Source organism: Styela clava, chromosome 10, assembly GCF_964204865.1.
Source record: "Styela clava chromosome 10, kaStyClav1.hap1.2, whole genome shotgun sequence".
Taxonomy (NCBI): domain Eukaryota; kingdom Metazoa; phylum Chordata; class Ascidiacea; order Stolidobranchia; family Styelidae; genus Styela; species Styela clava.
This window is the reverse complement of record NC_135259.1, coordinates 12,826,395-12,843,129: the sequence shown is the minus strand read 5'-3', so window position 1 is coordinate 12,843,129 and position 16,735 is coordinate 12,826,395. Positions and strand designations below refer to the sequence as shown.

The following is a 16,735-nucleotide window of genomic DNA, read 5'->3' as shown; positions in this document are numbered from 1 at the left end:
TTGTTTCTTTTGAGCCCTATAATCTGCACATTCATTTGACATCGCGTGGCTAATGCAGAGAAGGGTAAATGTAGTTTTTATTCAGCAACTAAAAAATTCTCTGATGATACACATCTTGCCACAAAAATGCTTTAAAAAACATTTGTAAAGCGTTCAACAGCACCCCACTTGTGGGGATCATTCGAACAGGCCGCGGGCACAATGGGACAGTTTATTAAATTCAGCGGAATATGCCCTTTAAAATAAGCAAAAGCAAAAATCATAATTTAAATCAATGTTCAACTTTGTGCCCAATGGGGCAAGCCCAAATAGGAAACAAATATTACTAAGAACGCACACCCATTAGCCAACGGTATAAATATATATTTCAGTATGAACTAAAACTAAAAAAAAGAACCAGACAGTGATTAGTCCTGTTGCAAAGCCTAAAGTAGAAAAATAAAAGACTGAGAGGGCGAAATTTTAGTTTCGACCCTCCAAAACCAATTTCATCTCATAACTTGCGTCGTTCTGCACGGTCGCTAACCGTTTGCATGGTCGTTGTAACTCACCGAACCGCAGACCTGATACCGGATATAGTATGAGTGTGAGAGCTGATTTTCCTCTATGCCCCGTGTCTCACCTTCCCCTACATGTTTTTATGTGAGATGTTTTCTGTGTTTCTTTTTTACGCATAATGAGTGCCCGACATTGCATTTTATTACGCAAACATATTTTATTTCAGTAGAGAATGGTAAAATGAATGAATTGATTTATATACACTTAATTTAAATTGAGAAATAATAAAACATTATTAATAATTGCAATATGTAAAATATTCAATCATATTTTAGGTATATTTTGCATATATTATTTCTAACCCCCACCTGACTCCGTCATCCAAGTCTAGTTTTATCAGCGGAACCCTATGTCACAACAAGAGAGCAATGCTCAAATATATGGACACGAAAACTATTTGCAATAATTGCATCACGCTGTTAAACCGGCAAATATTTTTTGCATTGATGAAACCGCGACCACCATATTTCATAACATGTTGAACACTATTGGAAAGATTGTAATGCTTCTCCCATACAGCCATACCAGACTTGGAATGGTACCTTATCGGTAACCAGACAAGAGGCAGTGGTTCGCAATATGGTTAAGCCGTTCTATAGGCTTTCCTCTCCATCGGGATAATCATGTAAATCTTATCCTTTTTGTAAAGTCTCTTCCTCTGCAGATTTCTGTATTTACTGATTTATGTACACTAACCTGCTGCACATTTTGAAATTTTTGTGAAGTTTCTTCCTCTGCATATGGTACCGGTACCATACGTATTTATGCAAATGTTGTTTCCAAAAAAATGTAACGAAACAGCGAAAAATTAGAAACGCATAGCAGCTGTGCAGACATGCTGGCTCATTACAAAAACTTAATTTCAATGCAGGCACACACTCTAAACAAATATAATTAATGCAACTAGTACAGTAATACTGTACTAGTCTACCGATATCGTACCTGTACAGCTGTACCGGTACGTACCGTAACGGACTACGGTACCGGTATCGGTAAGACGGTACGTAAACCTGTAAACGGTACCGGTACGTGCCGTACAGGAAACAGGGACTGTCATAGCTTTCCCAGCTATCGTACCGTTACCGGTATCACTTTCGCTTAACACGGGAACCACAGTCTACAAATACTGAAATATATGGAAAGTGAACATTGATTGATTGAACACCGAGCGAAACAGTACCGGTAGTTTAACTTAACCTCAAAAACCTTTCGAGTTTATTGAAATCGCAAACCGTTGCATTGCTGCATTGCGGGTACCGGTAACCCCAAACATCTCGATTCCCCATAAACAACTCTTAGCGGAGCAAGAATTACGATCGCTTCTCAGTTGATATGCCTTCGCGCAATGGCCACAAGGTGTCACTATTTTTTATTCTGATCACTTCTTTGAACACAAAAAACGAATCTCTCGAAGTCCACAGGAAATTTTAAAATAAATAAAAGTAATAGCCTTCTGGAGAAAAATTTTATCTGCAACCACTGAAAATTTCAAAGCAATTGGTCCAGTATTCCAAGACAAAAGCGACTTTTTAAAAACGTGTCAAAGAACAAGAACAAGAACAACAACAACAACAACATAATAATGAAACGATCGTTATGTCCACTTCGTGTCCAATAACATGCTGTAGGTGCAAGTAAGAGAGAAAAGTAAACAGTTCGCATAATTTTTTTAGGAATCACGTATTTTATCCTTGTCATTATTCCTATAGCCTGGACAGTTTCAGTTTAAGGTAGTTGATGTGTTGGTCCCATTTAAGCGTGTTATATATGAATATTCCAAGGTATTTATCAGCGTCATGTACTTTTAATTTAACACCACTTGAGTAAAATTGAGACTAGGTGCATACTTAATATTTATATTACAGGGATGATTTATTAATAGTACTTGTGTTTAGTAAGGATTTATGGTTAACTTAACTTTATGGTTAGATTTCATCCATTTGGAAATATTTTGTAAGTATTTTTCAACTTGCCTGGACAAATCAATTGCTATTGATGTTATTCTTCAACTAGGCCTACATCATTTATATAAACCAGAAAAAAGTTCGGGTCAATAACTGCCCAGATAGCACAACTACGTTGGGCCAACGTTATAATCCGCCGGCAACCGTTGTACGCGGTTTTACAACCATTTACCATGGTAAGGCCATGATTGGCCTTCAACGAAACACTCCATTATGCGAAGAAATGCGCGCGCGATTCGAATATAGCACATGAGGTCGCCATTCATTTTGGCGGTACTCGTAATCGATAGCCTGTTACGAGTTTTTGCCGTGGATGGGACAGTGACATTGAACTTTTTATGCTTTCATAGTAGAATGGCGAAAGTAGAGATAGCCTAGTTGTAACCGTGTAAGTTAATCTCATGGTACCGGTACTCTAAGTGCGTTGTCAGGTCACGGTTCATAAGGGTGATAGGGTACCATACGGGTAAAAGTTACATATTTATCCCTGGACACCGTACGGTAGGTACCGGTAACGGCAGAACGAGATGAGGTACGGTACCGTGCTTGGTCTTTTGGCATTTTTTTGTTAAACTTTTTTAGGTTGCCATCTCTCATTTACCAGTATTCGTTATCGAGTACCGGTACCTATGGTAGATACCGGTAAAAGTTACATATTTATCCTGGACACCATAGGTACTGGTAACGACAGAACGAGATGAGGTACCGTACAGTACGTTACCGTACCGGTACTTGGTCTTTTGGCACATTTTTTTGTTAAACTTTCTGAGGTTGCCATCTCTTATTTACCAGTATTCGTTATCGAGTACCGATACCGGTATTGGTCCTTCATCCCTGGATATAGCCTAATTTTTTATATTTACTTTATTTGTATAAGTGCAAACATTTCCGCAGCCCAAATCCAACCCGTTGAACGACTTAATCCAGTAATCTGAATAGTTGTACATTTGTGAACCTTCTGTCTGATGAATTTCAACAAATCTAAATACAGATCTCAATTGGCTGAAATCTAAAATATGTTTTAACAATTGCCACAATCAAACTGAAACTAAAATTTGATGTTTTTGGGTAAAAAATAGCTCAAGGATTATTGTTTTCCCTTTTTGTTTTTGTAACACTTTAAATTTTTTTTCAATTTTTGTCCGAGGTCCGAGAACTTTGTCCAACCCTGCTCTAGTTCATATTTTCAGCTTTGTTGAGAAATAAATTACTGATTTTTGAATAATATCTATTTTGTTTTAAAATTCAATAGAATTATATTGGGTAATCTAATCATATATATTAATATGATTTATTTTCAGTATGTATGCTATGTAATCTTACCCAACCAACCTTAATTAAGTGTTATTATATTTTAAAGTGAATTGGAAAGTAGACCGCTAGCAAAAAAGATTCGGGCGATTGGGGGGAAGCCCATCTCTGTACAATGACTGCCGAATGTGCATGCAACTGTGCAATGCCCAGCGACTCTAAAAGCATGAAGTATTGTACGACACATCCTTTACAAATATTTGGACATATTTTGTGTAATATCCATTTTTTTTCCGGTTCTAAATAATTATTACCGATTAGATATTCTGTCAAGTGTCAATATTACCATTGTAAGTTTAATGATATATACCATTTTTATAATAGGCCCTATGACAATGGACTGGAAAATTCACCTGCTTCAATTCCCTCTTTCACGCAATCATACACTGTGTCATTTCAAGTATCTCAATGTTTCAATGCGGACAATGCCCAAAACAGGTGCTTTTGTTTCATAGTTTGATAGTAGCTCCTTGCATACCTGTGCCATAAAATATTGCACAATAGCTAGATAGATCGGTTGAATAATTACCTAGTACAACATCATGTGGTTAATACTGTATTTTCCGGCGAATAAGTCGCTTTTCTAGACCCAAATTTTTAGCCTGATTTTCGGGGGGGGTCGTCTTATTAGGCGAGTATGATCATTTTCATTTTTTTGTTGCCCTATTATTGAACCCGGACAATAAAATACCTTCGGCAATAGCATCCCCCACGTCCTCATCAGGTTAGTTTAATTAAATCGACATTCTCGTGCTGTGAATCTGAAATTTCAATGCTGTGATTATCATATATGGACTGAATATTACGCTATAAAAAAAAGTCATAGGCTATTTTAACCAATGCGCAAACGCGGCAACCGCTCGAAAGGCATTGCATGGTAATTTAAGATTCCCGACGTTGATGCGATTTTACTACCCCGACTCATCGGCCGGTTATATGCAAAAACCCATTTTTTCAGGCTTAAAAACAGGCCTCGTCTTATTCGCCGGGTAGACTTATTCGCCGGAAAATACGGTAACTAATATTAATGAAAAATTTATATTCTGGTAATTAGTATAGGCCATTCGTTCACGTTTATCATCTGAAAGACAATCATGTACTATATATTGTGTAACACTAACTTGATTTTCAGAGATCAAGCCATGCTCCAATCCAGTCCATGGAAAAATTGTTGGGACAGGCGGTAGAAACTCTTATGCTACAAGCTACGGCATCTGCAACTTTCCACTGATTATAGTGTGGACTCGGACATAAAGGAATTGATGAAATTCATTGTCAATTCATTGTCTGATTACATTTTGATCCAGAAAACATTCAAGGATGAAAAAATCGCTCGTGAGTTGAATACTTTTACAGGCTGATTACATACACTTTACGGCAGTGGTTCCCAAACTTTTTTTTCCGCGACCCCAATTTTTGTAAAATCACAGACTACAGATACTTGTGACCCCACAACGAGAAAACAGTAAAAATCAATTTATTCTATTCAATCTTTCTGATGAAAATCGACTGTAAGTTTGCGGGGCATTAGTGCAACGTGGTTGTACTTGTACTTAACTGTTTAGTTCAGTGGTTCCCAACCTTTTTACCCCAGCGGCCAGTGGGCAAGCAAAATTAATTTAAGAGTTCGCTGACCGGTAACACATGCCATCGTATGAAGACCACGATGTAAAAATCTCTGAGATTCAGAATATTTGTTTAGTTTTAGTACAATGTTAAAATATTGCAGATTACTCCATAATTAATTGGAAAGCTAAACAGAACATGAAAGTAAAATAGGTGAAAATACCCTTGCTGGGTCTCATCTTATTGAGTGCCTTTTATTTTTTGTCGTTTTGTTTTTGACTGCATGAAGCGCTTCGAATTTATGTATGAAATACAATATGCCCAATATTTTCGCTTCGTGTTCAAGGAAGGTTATTTAAATGTCTAAATACGATCTGATTGCAATATTAAAATTGTTCACTTTTATACGAATGGGATGTGGACAAAACACATATGTGTATATTTTAGAGTAGATACTCGCGATAATTTAACATAGAGCTTTTGCAACGGATGGAAACCTTTTCATTAGATGTATTCTTATAATTGGGCTTATTTACTCATTCCAGATAAGATATTTGTCAAGTCTTGGAGGTTGCTCCGAGAAAGACTGGATTGGAGAATCATGAGCTCAGTTATAACAAATTTACTCTCCCGCTCTTTCAACTGTGCAGGACGCGGTGGATAAGGAGTGAGTGGGACGCCCTTAGTTTCTGCTATTAAAGGTACGTATGTAATATGTTTATCATATTGTACCACCATCTTTCTCTGCTCTACCCTCTTCTATTTTATAAGTATAAGATTATTTTGACTCCAAATCAGCTTAAGATAATTCATACGGGAAATGAACAAAAATTGATTAAATAGAATCTGACAATCTGGAGTGAAAACAAAACCTTAATTAAGATTGAAGCGTAAAGAATATAAGGTTTTGCCAAAAAGATGCCTATCGTGTTCATGAATTAAATTAAGTTACTCACACACAACAACAACAGAGATATAATAAAATAAAAACAGGCGAGAAAATTTAGATAAGTTTGGTAGTAAACAAAATGTACTTGCCAGTTGCCACACCATTCATTTTTATCATTATGATTGTCAAATTGAGTAATAATTTTGTAAACAACTGTGAACAGTAAAGAAATTGAATGTAGATTTTGTATACAAAAGTGAACAGTATAGAAAAATATTTATTAAGGAAATATCGCCAAGCTGATTATGGTTAGAGTCAAGTGCCAAATTGCCAATCCAATGTTGCCAGAGTTTGGTGCATAATGGCGAACAGTGGTTTTCGAACTTATTTGTATCATCGCTCCCGTACAGTACTTTTTACATTATCATCCCCCCCTAGCACAACAGCAAATGATGAAGTTACAAATAAATTTATTGTAAATCTATTAAACAAATAGACTAATCATGGTGCATGATGTTTCTAATAATATAGATGAATTTCAACAAGGAATATTTGAAGACATTTTAGTCAGATAAAATCTCAAATCATCATTATTCCCTCCAACAAATATTCCCATCAAAACATTGTCTACGCCCCCCTTGCGGAATCAAGAATTTCTGTATTTCTCAATTATTATTGTCTTGTCAATGTAAGCTTCACTCACACATTTGCGACTGCAGAAACTTGGCTTAAGATTCCTACTCTGAAAATTTGTTGGGATGCAGTTATTCAGACTAGGCTTTGAACTCTGGTGCTGTAATTTGCTAATACTGCAATTTAACACAGAATTTTTATATTTTTCAGCTATGGATGATCTGGCAACGAACTCCGATTAATTTTATTACATGTATACATATTTGTAAAATAAAGACATTTTGTTATCTTTTGTTTTTTATTATATAAATAATGTTAGATTAGTGGGAAATTTCTATGTAGTATAGATCCATACACTGTCTGTACAACACATCGCCTAACTTGGCCCGACCATGTGCCACGATTGTATTACAACATGTCACCTACGTAGGCCCGGCCATATGTCACGATTGTGTTACAACGTATCGCCAACGTTGGACCGGCCATATTTCACGATTGTGATACAACGTATCGCCTACGTTGGCCCGACCATTTGCCACGGTTGCATTACAGCGAAAGGACCGACGTTGGCCCAGCGGCCAAATCTTCGCTGGAACATGGTTGTTCGCCATTATTGGGCCGGTGGTTCGAACAACGTTCGGCCATGGTTGTTCCGACGTAGTTGTGCTATCTGGGTGAGCCCTTGGGCACGCCGACAGAAACAAGTTGATGAGGTGATTCATTGGCAAAGACAGTGACAAATTGATTTCGACCGTGCAGGTAACTAGAAAATAGGGTACTCATGTAGAATAGTATGTGAACCAAGATGGCGGACCCCGGGACGTAGTATGTGTACCAGGTTAGGGTTAGGCCATAATTTCAGGTACAAATACTACGGGAGTCACTTGGCTAGTCCACAAACTCGTAACAGAACTAAAATAAGGAAAATTGGAATAAAATTATGGCCTAATTCCAACCTGGTACACATACTACGTCCCGTTGTTTGCCATCTTGTTGCACATCCTACGGGAGCGCCGAATCCCATAAAGTTTCTATTCGCTTAAAAGTATTTTGTATACAACTGTGTCGAATTCTTTTTTAAATCCAAAAATATACTACAGCCAATCAAACCCTTATCAACGATTTCATAATATTTACTAATAATATCTAGAAGAATTGCTTGTGTAGTTGAATGATGATTACGAAAGTTTATTTAGAAAATTTTGGAGGCGAGTAAGCATAAACTTTTCTAAAAACAATAGAAAAGCATGAAAGTATAGAGATGAGTCGATAATTGAATATATTATTTTTTTTCCAGATTTATATACAGGAACAAACGAAACAACCCTGGCAACTTTAAGATAATCTGGAAATAAACCATAAAATAATTGAAATTGGAGAGTTTACTGAGCATGGGACTTATTGTACTACAGAGAAGATTCAGGAGATAAGCTGGTATATGGTCATACCCAGTTGCTTTGTTAGTTTTTAAAGAATTGATTATATATACTACCTCATTCAACGAGGCATCTTCAATAAACGTGGACGACTTGTTTGTCATGAATTTCAGATGCTCATTATCGCTTACATCGTGAAATGCCTAAGACAATGTTTGTCCAATCTGTGAAAAATACCCATTGAACATTCTTAATATTAGTCCACTGTAATTAACGACTAATTGAATGCTGTTCGATTAATTTTTGAGGAACATTAATGTTTGATTTCGAATTTATTAAAGAATTCATCGTACTACAAGTCTTTTTTGGATCATTTATATTATTTTTAAAGCGCTTGGCAAAATATATCTCCTTAGCTTTCATTTTGAATTTGTTGCTTATAGTGCTGTTTTTGTTCAGGGGATCCGTTAATAAAATGAGTATTATGCTATTTGTCTCTAACTTTAGTCGAGCGCAAAATGCAAGTTGTTATCCAAGGTTTTCTCTCTCGACTACGTTCCTTTCTAGTTAGTTTTCTTAATGGTGCATGCTTATCACACACAATTAAGACTTTAGAAATAAAATCGTCAAAATATGAATTCGAATTATCAGCATTCAAACTGAAGAATGCTTTGGGTTTTTTGTAAATATTGAGGTGCTTAACAAGTTAATATTAATATCACCTATTATAATAAATTTCTTTTTGTCAATTGGTACAGGTTATTGCTAAGCCGCAGCCATAAAATCAGATTCACTGGATCTTGGGTGCCATATACCACACCAAAAACCAGCGCAGAAAATTTTTCAAAGTGAATAGGTATTTCAACCCAGAGCTCTTCACATGAGTTGACATTCAGAATATATTTATGCAACACCAAAGGATTTATACGGAAAAGAATTTGATGGACGGCTATTGAATGTCATGTAACAATACGACGGCTGTCAAACGACATTCACTCAAAAGCATATCGATGTATCCGGAGAATAATATCTGAACAACTGAATTTATAATATTCCCAACTGAATTGAATACAAAATTGAAAGTTTTAAATAAATCTTATTTACGAACAAGTTTCCTAAAATACTCTGAAATATCGGAAAATAAACTCGATGCACATAATTAGACCGAAGTTTATGGTCTTGATTTGATAAATATATTGATTGGGCCATGCAAAGGTGTGTAAAATGTTACAATTAATAACAATATTTACAATGTTACAAAAGCCTAGGTCGAAAACAATAATCCACGTGCCAAAACTAAATTTAACCGCAATCTCAACAAATTTCTTACGCTATTTTAGTTAAAACATTAAAATTTGGTTTTAGTTTGGTTGTGACAGCATCAAGCGGGCCAGATTGGACCGCAGAAATTGCAACCTATCTATCCTCGACCAACTGCTCTATCTGTCTTAACCTTCCTGTTGTGGATCCACTGCCACACTTCCCTATCTTCCTCAACCTTCCCATCCTCGACCCGCTGCTCCATCTCTTCAACCTTTCTATCTTCGACCCATTGCTCCATCTCCTTTATTCTTCGTATCGTCAACCCAATGCCCTTTCTCCCTCAAGCTTTCTATCACTCTCACCTTCCTATCTATACCTTAACCCCATATTCTCCGACTACTGTCCTATCACCCTCAGCCTTCCTACCGTCGACCCACTGTCCTATCCCCCTCAACCTTTCTATCTTTGACCCACACTGTCCTATCTCTATATCTTTCCTATTTTCAACCCACTGTCCTATCTCCCTCAACTCCCTTTTCTCGATCCACTACCCAATCTCTCTCACCTTCCTACCCTCGTCCCACTGTCCTATCGCCCTAAACGTTTTATCCACCACCCTGTCTCCTTCACTTTCCTATCCTCGTCCCACTGCCCTATCTCCCTCAACTTTCCTACTCCCGGCCCACTGTCCTACCTCTCTCACTTTCCTATCTTCGACCCAGCACCCCATCTCTCTCACCCTCCTATCCTCGGTTCACTGCCTATCCTTGACCAACCGCCCTATACTACCCCGTCCCTGCGACGGCCCCACCCAACCTTGTAGTATGCTTCTGATAATGTAATCTCTCAGGTTTTATACGGCTCGAGTATGCCAATGAAATGATTGAAGCGTACGTCGACGAAACAAGCCTTTAAGGTTGACGGCATTCGTGACATATTATTATGGGTATATTTGAATAGGAAACAAACGTATAGCTTCAGTGAGTGTAAATGATGACAGAAATGCTTGAAATCTTCCAAAGGCACTTATTTGCATCATTTGCAGGCCATTTAAATGTAGGCTGCAATCCCAAATGGTAATCAATCACCATAATTGGTAGCTCAAAAATTTGCTACTTGTCAGTCCACTGGGAGCAGGAGTACGGAAAAACTTATTTTGAAAATATTACAACATGTACACTTTTGGATATGAAGGTGTAAATTCTTTTATTCTTATTTCGTTGTCGAAAGGAGTCACTTATCTTGTGCTTTGTTAGGAGAGCGTTGAAAATTTTGGCCGCGGCCGTGTGTTTCTGGTTGGAAGGGTTTAAAACATCTCGGTTGTCTAGGATCACATTAAAATCCCCTAGAACTATCAAGGGGCTTAGGTAATACATGTCCTCCAAGATCTGCACCAATTCTTTGTAAAACTCTGTTTTCGGTGCGCCGCTCTTTGCGGGGGCGTACACATTTACTATTTCTATGCGAAGTCCGTCGATTTCTAGCGCTAGGCTGCAACATCTGTGTTTAACGCGAACGGAGTATTGAACGCCTTCTATCAGGGCGTTCTTTACCATTATTGCGGTGCCTTTCCTGAAGGTTTTGTCTTCGGGATCTAATACGGTAAGCGTGTTAGGGAAAATGTGGTAACCCAGTTTTCCTGCCCACTCTTCTACTATGCTGTTTCTGATTTTATTGACCTCCTGTAGGCATAGAATGTCAGGTTTTTCATATGATACGAATTGGGCTAGTTTCGTTTTATGATGGTTAAGCCCGTTTACGTTTATTGATATGATTTTCATTTCGCTCATTTTAGTAATTTAAATTTAACTCACGTTTTTGACTTCCCTTTGTTTTGTTTCGAGATCCTAGGTACATCCATAATTTATATCCGAGTTATAATCCTTATTTATATCCAAGTTATGTCTGTGTGGTTTGTTTTGTATCAATTATCTTTCCTGGTGTCTTTTGATTGGTGGATTGGTTGCCACAGTCGATTGTTTATGTCTGTGGGCGCTCGGTTGTGGCGGAGGCTTTCTCCTTCTTGGGGTTAGGCGGTGTGCACGAGGATGATGCAGAGCTCAAATTAAGTCTATCTCGTTTATTTGCGCCACTGGCTTGTCCAATTGGATTGTAGTCACTGTTTCCCAAATGAGCGGGGGCTGAGTTATTAATCCACGTATCAGAAAACGAGGAAGAGTCAATGGATTCGTATCCTCTAACCATTCCTTTTACGTACGATTGTCTTGTCATTTCATGTACTATGGGGGTCTGTCCGATTGTTGAAGTTGGTTTTAACTTTCTTCTAGGTGTTCTCGGTATGTCCAACGGTTTCTCTAACTGGGAGTCGTCTCTGCTCAGAGACCAATCTTTTGTTTCGTCGTTTAAGTCATCGTTTTCGCAGTTTGAGGAGGTTTCGTTATCGCTTATTGCTTGTGTGCTCTCCTCTTCGGTTTGTGGTTTGCTGTTTGTGTTTGCCTCTTCTCTTAGCAATGTTGAGGATAGCGGCGAAAGGCACATGCCTGCATTAAGTTGTGGTACGTTGTGACGGTTTGTATTTATCCCTGTTTTGTTGTTAGTATTAGCGGTTCTTTTAGATATGTTCCAAGCGGTTGGTTCTTCCTGATTGTGTCGGTCGATACGTTTTTTGCATTGTTTTACGAGGTGTCCTTCCTCTTTGCAGTATCTACATACCGGTGTATTCTGACATGCGACGAATGTATGGCCCTGTTGTAAACACCTGCCGCATGTCGGAGTGTATAACTCTTGCGGGAGATACGTTTTGCATCTTATTCCATCGAATATGATATAGTCCGGTAGTTTATCCTTGTTAAAGTCTGTGATGAAAAAAGCGGTATAACCGTTATATATTTCCGTGCCTTTGTGCCAGTTTTTCATTGCGTTTTTAATTTTGCCGCATTCTAGGTTGTTTATGATTGCCGCGGCCCTCGCAAACGGTGTTTCATCGGGTATGCCTTTGATTGAAATTCTTGTCGGTGTACCTGCGGGTAGCATGAAGTGGATAGGCCCATACATTGAATTCAACTTGCCACCGGTTGCGCTTAGGAACTCATCCCTGCAACTAGACGTTTCGTTTGATGTAGGTTTAAAGGATATTGTCCAGAGACCTCTTCTCACTTCAAATAATCCTTTTATTTCATTGTAGTACTGGTTGACATCGGGTGTTGTTTTTAAAACTCCAAGCAGTCCTTCAAAATTTATGTTGTCCTCCGTCTCGATCATCAGAGATCGCGGTCTGTTATTACTTGGTGTGGTCATTACTGGGGGTATAGCGGCGACTTTTGCGTAGGCCATAATATCCAAAGGTATTTAGACTATCTTGTAATTCCAACTATAACTTGTTCCTAAGGCTTGATCTTAGCCGAAGAGCCGAAGATCGATACTCAGGTCTAGCTAGCATACGACCTACTACACTTGATCTTAGCCAAAAGGCCGAGAAGCGATCCAATATCCAATGCCAACCAGCAAGCCAAGAGGATTGATAGAATTTATAACTCCCGCGAAATCGACCCCTTAATTACATACGTAGGACATGCCGTGAACACCGTAGCCGATCACGCTCTATGCCCATATATTAAACTCAGAGTTTTGAAAAATATAAGATGGGGTCGGGGGATGTGGCGGAACAATATCTCGCTATACAAAGAAAAAGATTACTTCGAAATTATAAAAAATACATATAATAGGGCCTTGATAAACATTGAAAGTTTCGAATCTTTACTAGATTGGTGGGACAACTTCAAACTAAACACCAAAAAACAAACTATAGCATACTCAATAAAAAAAGCAAAAGAAGACAATATAACTGAACAATTGATAAGACAAAACATTGCGAATACAGTGGCCAACAAGAATAGTACAGACGTAAGAAAACTGGAAAGACTTAGGGTACAGCTAAAAAACTTGATTGACAACAAAGCCAATTATAAAACAATCCTGGCGGGCATAGAAGATCAAGAAGAAGGAGAAGAACCAACGAAGTACTTCTATGATAGGATCAAAACACGCGCAAAACAAACATCGATGGATTCTATCCAAAATTTAAACGGGAAGATAGTTACAAGTGAAAACGAAGTAACTAAGGCGGTAGAGGATTTCTATAACGAGCTATGGGGCATGAAGTGTAAAATAGACGAATCTCACCAGCACCACTATATCAATCAAATGAGCGCCACACAACTCAGCCAAGATCAAAACGAAGAGATAGAAAAACCCACAAACGAGGACGAGATATTCTCTATTATAAAAGATATGAAAAATAATAAATCCCCCGGCCCTGACGGGCTAAGCAAAGAATTCTATATAACATTTTGGCACATGATAAAAGAAAAATTGACGAATATGATTAATATTATCTTGAGCTTCGGCGCTCTACCGCAAAGCTCACACTATGCCAGAGTGAAATTGATATTTAAAAAGGGAAACAAAAATCTACTAAAAAATTGGCGACCGATCTCGAATCTCAACTTTGACTACAAACTGGTTGCAAGGCTTTTAACCAAAAGACTAGAATCTCCACTCAACACATTGGTAAGCCAACAGCAAAAGAGTACCTTACCTGGACGAAGTATATTTGATGCCCATTACAACCTAGAAGCGGTTGTCCGCTACTGTCAAACCAAGCAAATTCCAGGATATTTAGTAATGATCGACAACTTGAAAGCGTTCGACAGAATAGACCATAACTTCCTTTTTAAAGTATTACACGAAATCGGCCTCAGCCCCAAAATAACTAATATCGTCAAAAACATGTACGAAGAAATTTACAACTACATAGATATTAACGGTAAAATGAGCTCCCCAATCAAAATCAATAGGGGAATTCGACAAGGATGCCCATTGAGCATGTTGTTATACATTCTAAACGCAGAACCACTAATTAGATCAGTACAACGAAATTCCGACATACATGGCATCAAACTTGGAAAATTCACACATAAACTGGACCAATTTGCCGATGACGCCACCTACGCAGTGAGAGATATAACTTCCATTCAACAAATCTTCTTTGAATTACAAAAATACGAAAAAGCAGCAGGACAAAAAATTAATATAGATAAAACCCAGATATTGAGTTTCACAACTGACGCAGCACAACGTCTCCGGAAATCCAACTATAATACCCACCATAAAGATACAGAAAAAATCTTGGGGATATATTATGGATTAGGGCGGGAAACAATAACATGGGACGAAACACTTGTCAAAATAACCAGAAAATTAAACTTTTTGAAAACACGAAAACTCACCTGGATTGGAAAACTAACAGTAATAAATTCCCTGATCATGTCACTAATAATATTTCACGCGAGATTTGTAGAAATACCGCCAGTATATCTCAACAAGGTACAACACCTAGTTGCTAAATACCTATGGTTCCCCGAGGGAATGGAGGCGATAAAGAGAACCACGCTACAACGGCCATGGTTAGAAGGCGGCATAAATATGCCCAATATCAAAATTAAAATTTCAGCATGTATAGCAGAGCGAATAAAAATACTAAGCAATATCGATACACCTTACCTTTTTTGGCATCAGGAAGCAGTCTATGCTTTAGGATCCAAAATCATAAAAAACAACCCAAGCTTATATACAAATTCTACCCCACAACTCCCCTTCGTCCCCAAAATCTGGCAAAAATATTTGGATACAACAAAGGGAATACATCTTACCAAACAACAGTGGGCTGACATGAAGCACAAAGACATATACAGAAATCTCCTATACAACCTGAAAACTGAGTCTCCATACCCAACGGGAATAGATTGGACTTGCGTTCACGTAAAGCAAAGAACTCTGAAACATAAAACAACAAACAAAGAGAAGATATGTTCGTACAGAATAGTGGCTGATGGGTACATCTTTGGGAATAAAGCGCGGAAAAGATCTATGTTTAGCGATGCGCACGGCCAAAGAAAACTGCTAAAATGCAAATTCTGTGGAAGCCGTGAAGACAATACCCTACACATTTTCTTACACTGCTCTTACATTTCACGACACCTTTCCAAAACCACGGGCATACTGAACAGGACCCTTAAAATACCAGTACAAATATCTAAAGAAAATATCTTCTACAACTCTTACACCATGCCCAACCAGACAGTTCAGACCATAACCATAAAACTATTTTTAATATTCAAATTAGCAATAATCAACTTCAAAATCAAGTTAGATATAGAAAATAGAATAGTCGATCCGAGCGAGGACAAAATTATCCCCAAAACAACTCGAAAATGGTCCGATTTTATCAACCAACTTGACAAAAAATTTCCCAAGGTATACACATCCAATTTGAAACCTAATTGGAAAGAAATACTTGCGGGGTACGAACAATAAAATAACGAGAAAACCAGATCCTAACAACAATAAATGTAATGAACCTTTTATCTATGCCACCCACAAATGGTAGCATACTCCTGAGAATACCATCAAACAACCCAACGGAAGTGATGAGTGGATGTCATCTGACCGCCGCATATGCGGCAATGTGATTGCGAGGATTAATACCGATACGACTCGGGTATGACGTGTTATTATATGTAACACTGATCCGAGGCAGACCATACATACTCTGATCCGAAAAATCAAGAAAAAAAAAAAAAAAAAAAAAAAAAAAAAAAAAAAAAAATACAACATGTACACACGAACCGTGGGACCTCTGACACAAGCAATAATCAGCAACAGATTCACCCAGGAAATTAATTTGGGGTGGAACAGTCTCCCGATTACACTAGTATTATCACTAAATCCGTATAAATAATCGACCTAGCCTTTGAAGATCGCGGCCAACAAACAAATATCTGCCACAGCCGCAAGAATTCCCGAGTCCCATTCGCTTGGATTTAAATTAATAATGTGGCAGATGTTTGATAGGTGTTGCCAGTTACTGTCTATTTGGATTGCGTGAGGGTCCGAATTACTGTATAAGGATTCTTTTAAATGATATTTGATATTGTCGAAACCTGTATTCTCGAAGGATCTCTCTATTCACACATAAAATATGTGCCCTCTCCATATTTAGAGATTGACCCGCTGCGCGCTGGAAGATCATTAACTCCTCAAAAAATGGGTCGATTGGTTATACGGATTTTGTGATAAAAATAGTGTAATCGGCAGACTGTTCCATTCCCCCCTAATCCAATTTGCTGCTCGTGTCAGTGGCTTCGCGTTCACTG

General features: G+C 38.0%; 2 long non-coding RNA genes across 3 annotated transcripts; both read left to right on the top strand.

The window, feature by feature from the left end:
* The first annotated feature begins 3,792 nt into the window (after window positions 1–3,792).
* Window positions 3,793–6,559, top strand: LOC144428362 (uncharacterized). 2 transcript variants are annotated; one of them, XR_013478312.1, is made up of 4 exons: window positions 3,793–4,048; window positions 4,158–4,271; window positions 4,966–5,168; window positions 5,945–6,559. It is a non-coding gene; the product is annotated as an uncharacterized LOC144428362 (long non-coding RNA). The 2 variants fall into 2 exon arrangements; XR_013478311.1 differs by having other exon boundaries at window positions 3,797–4,271; window positions 5,945–6,558.
* Window positions 6,560–7,596: 1,037 nt separating this feature from the next.
* LOC120338466 (uncharacterized) lies at window positions 7,597–9,377 on the top strand. Its single transcript, XR_005569095.2, has 3 exons — window positions 7,597–7,680; window positions 8,219–8,355; window positions 9,056–9,377. It is a non-coding gene; the product is annotated as an uncharacterized LOC120338466 (long non-coding RNA).
* Window positions 9,378–16,735: the final 7,358 nt, after the last annotated feature.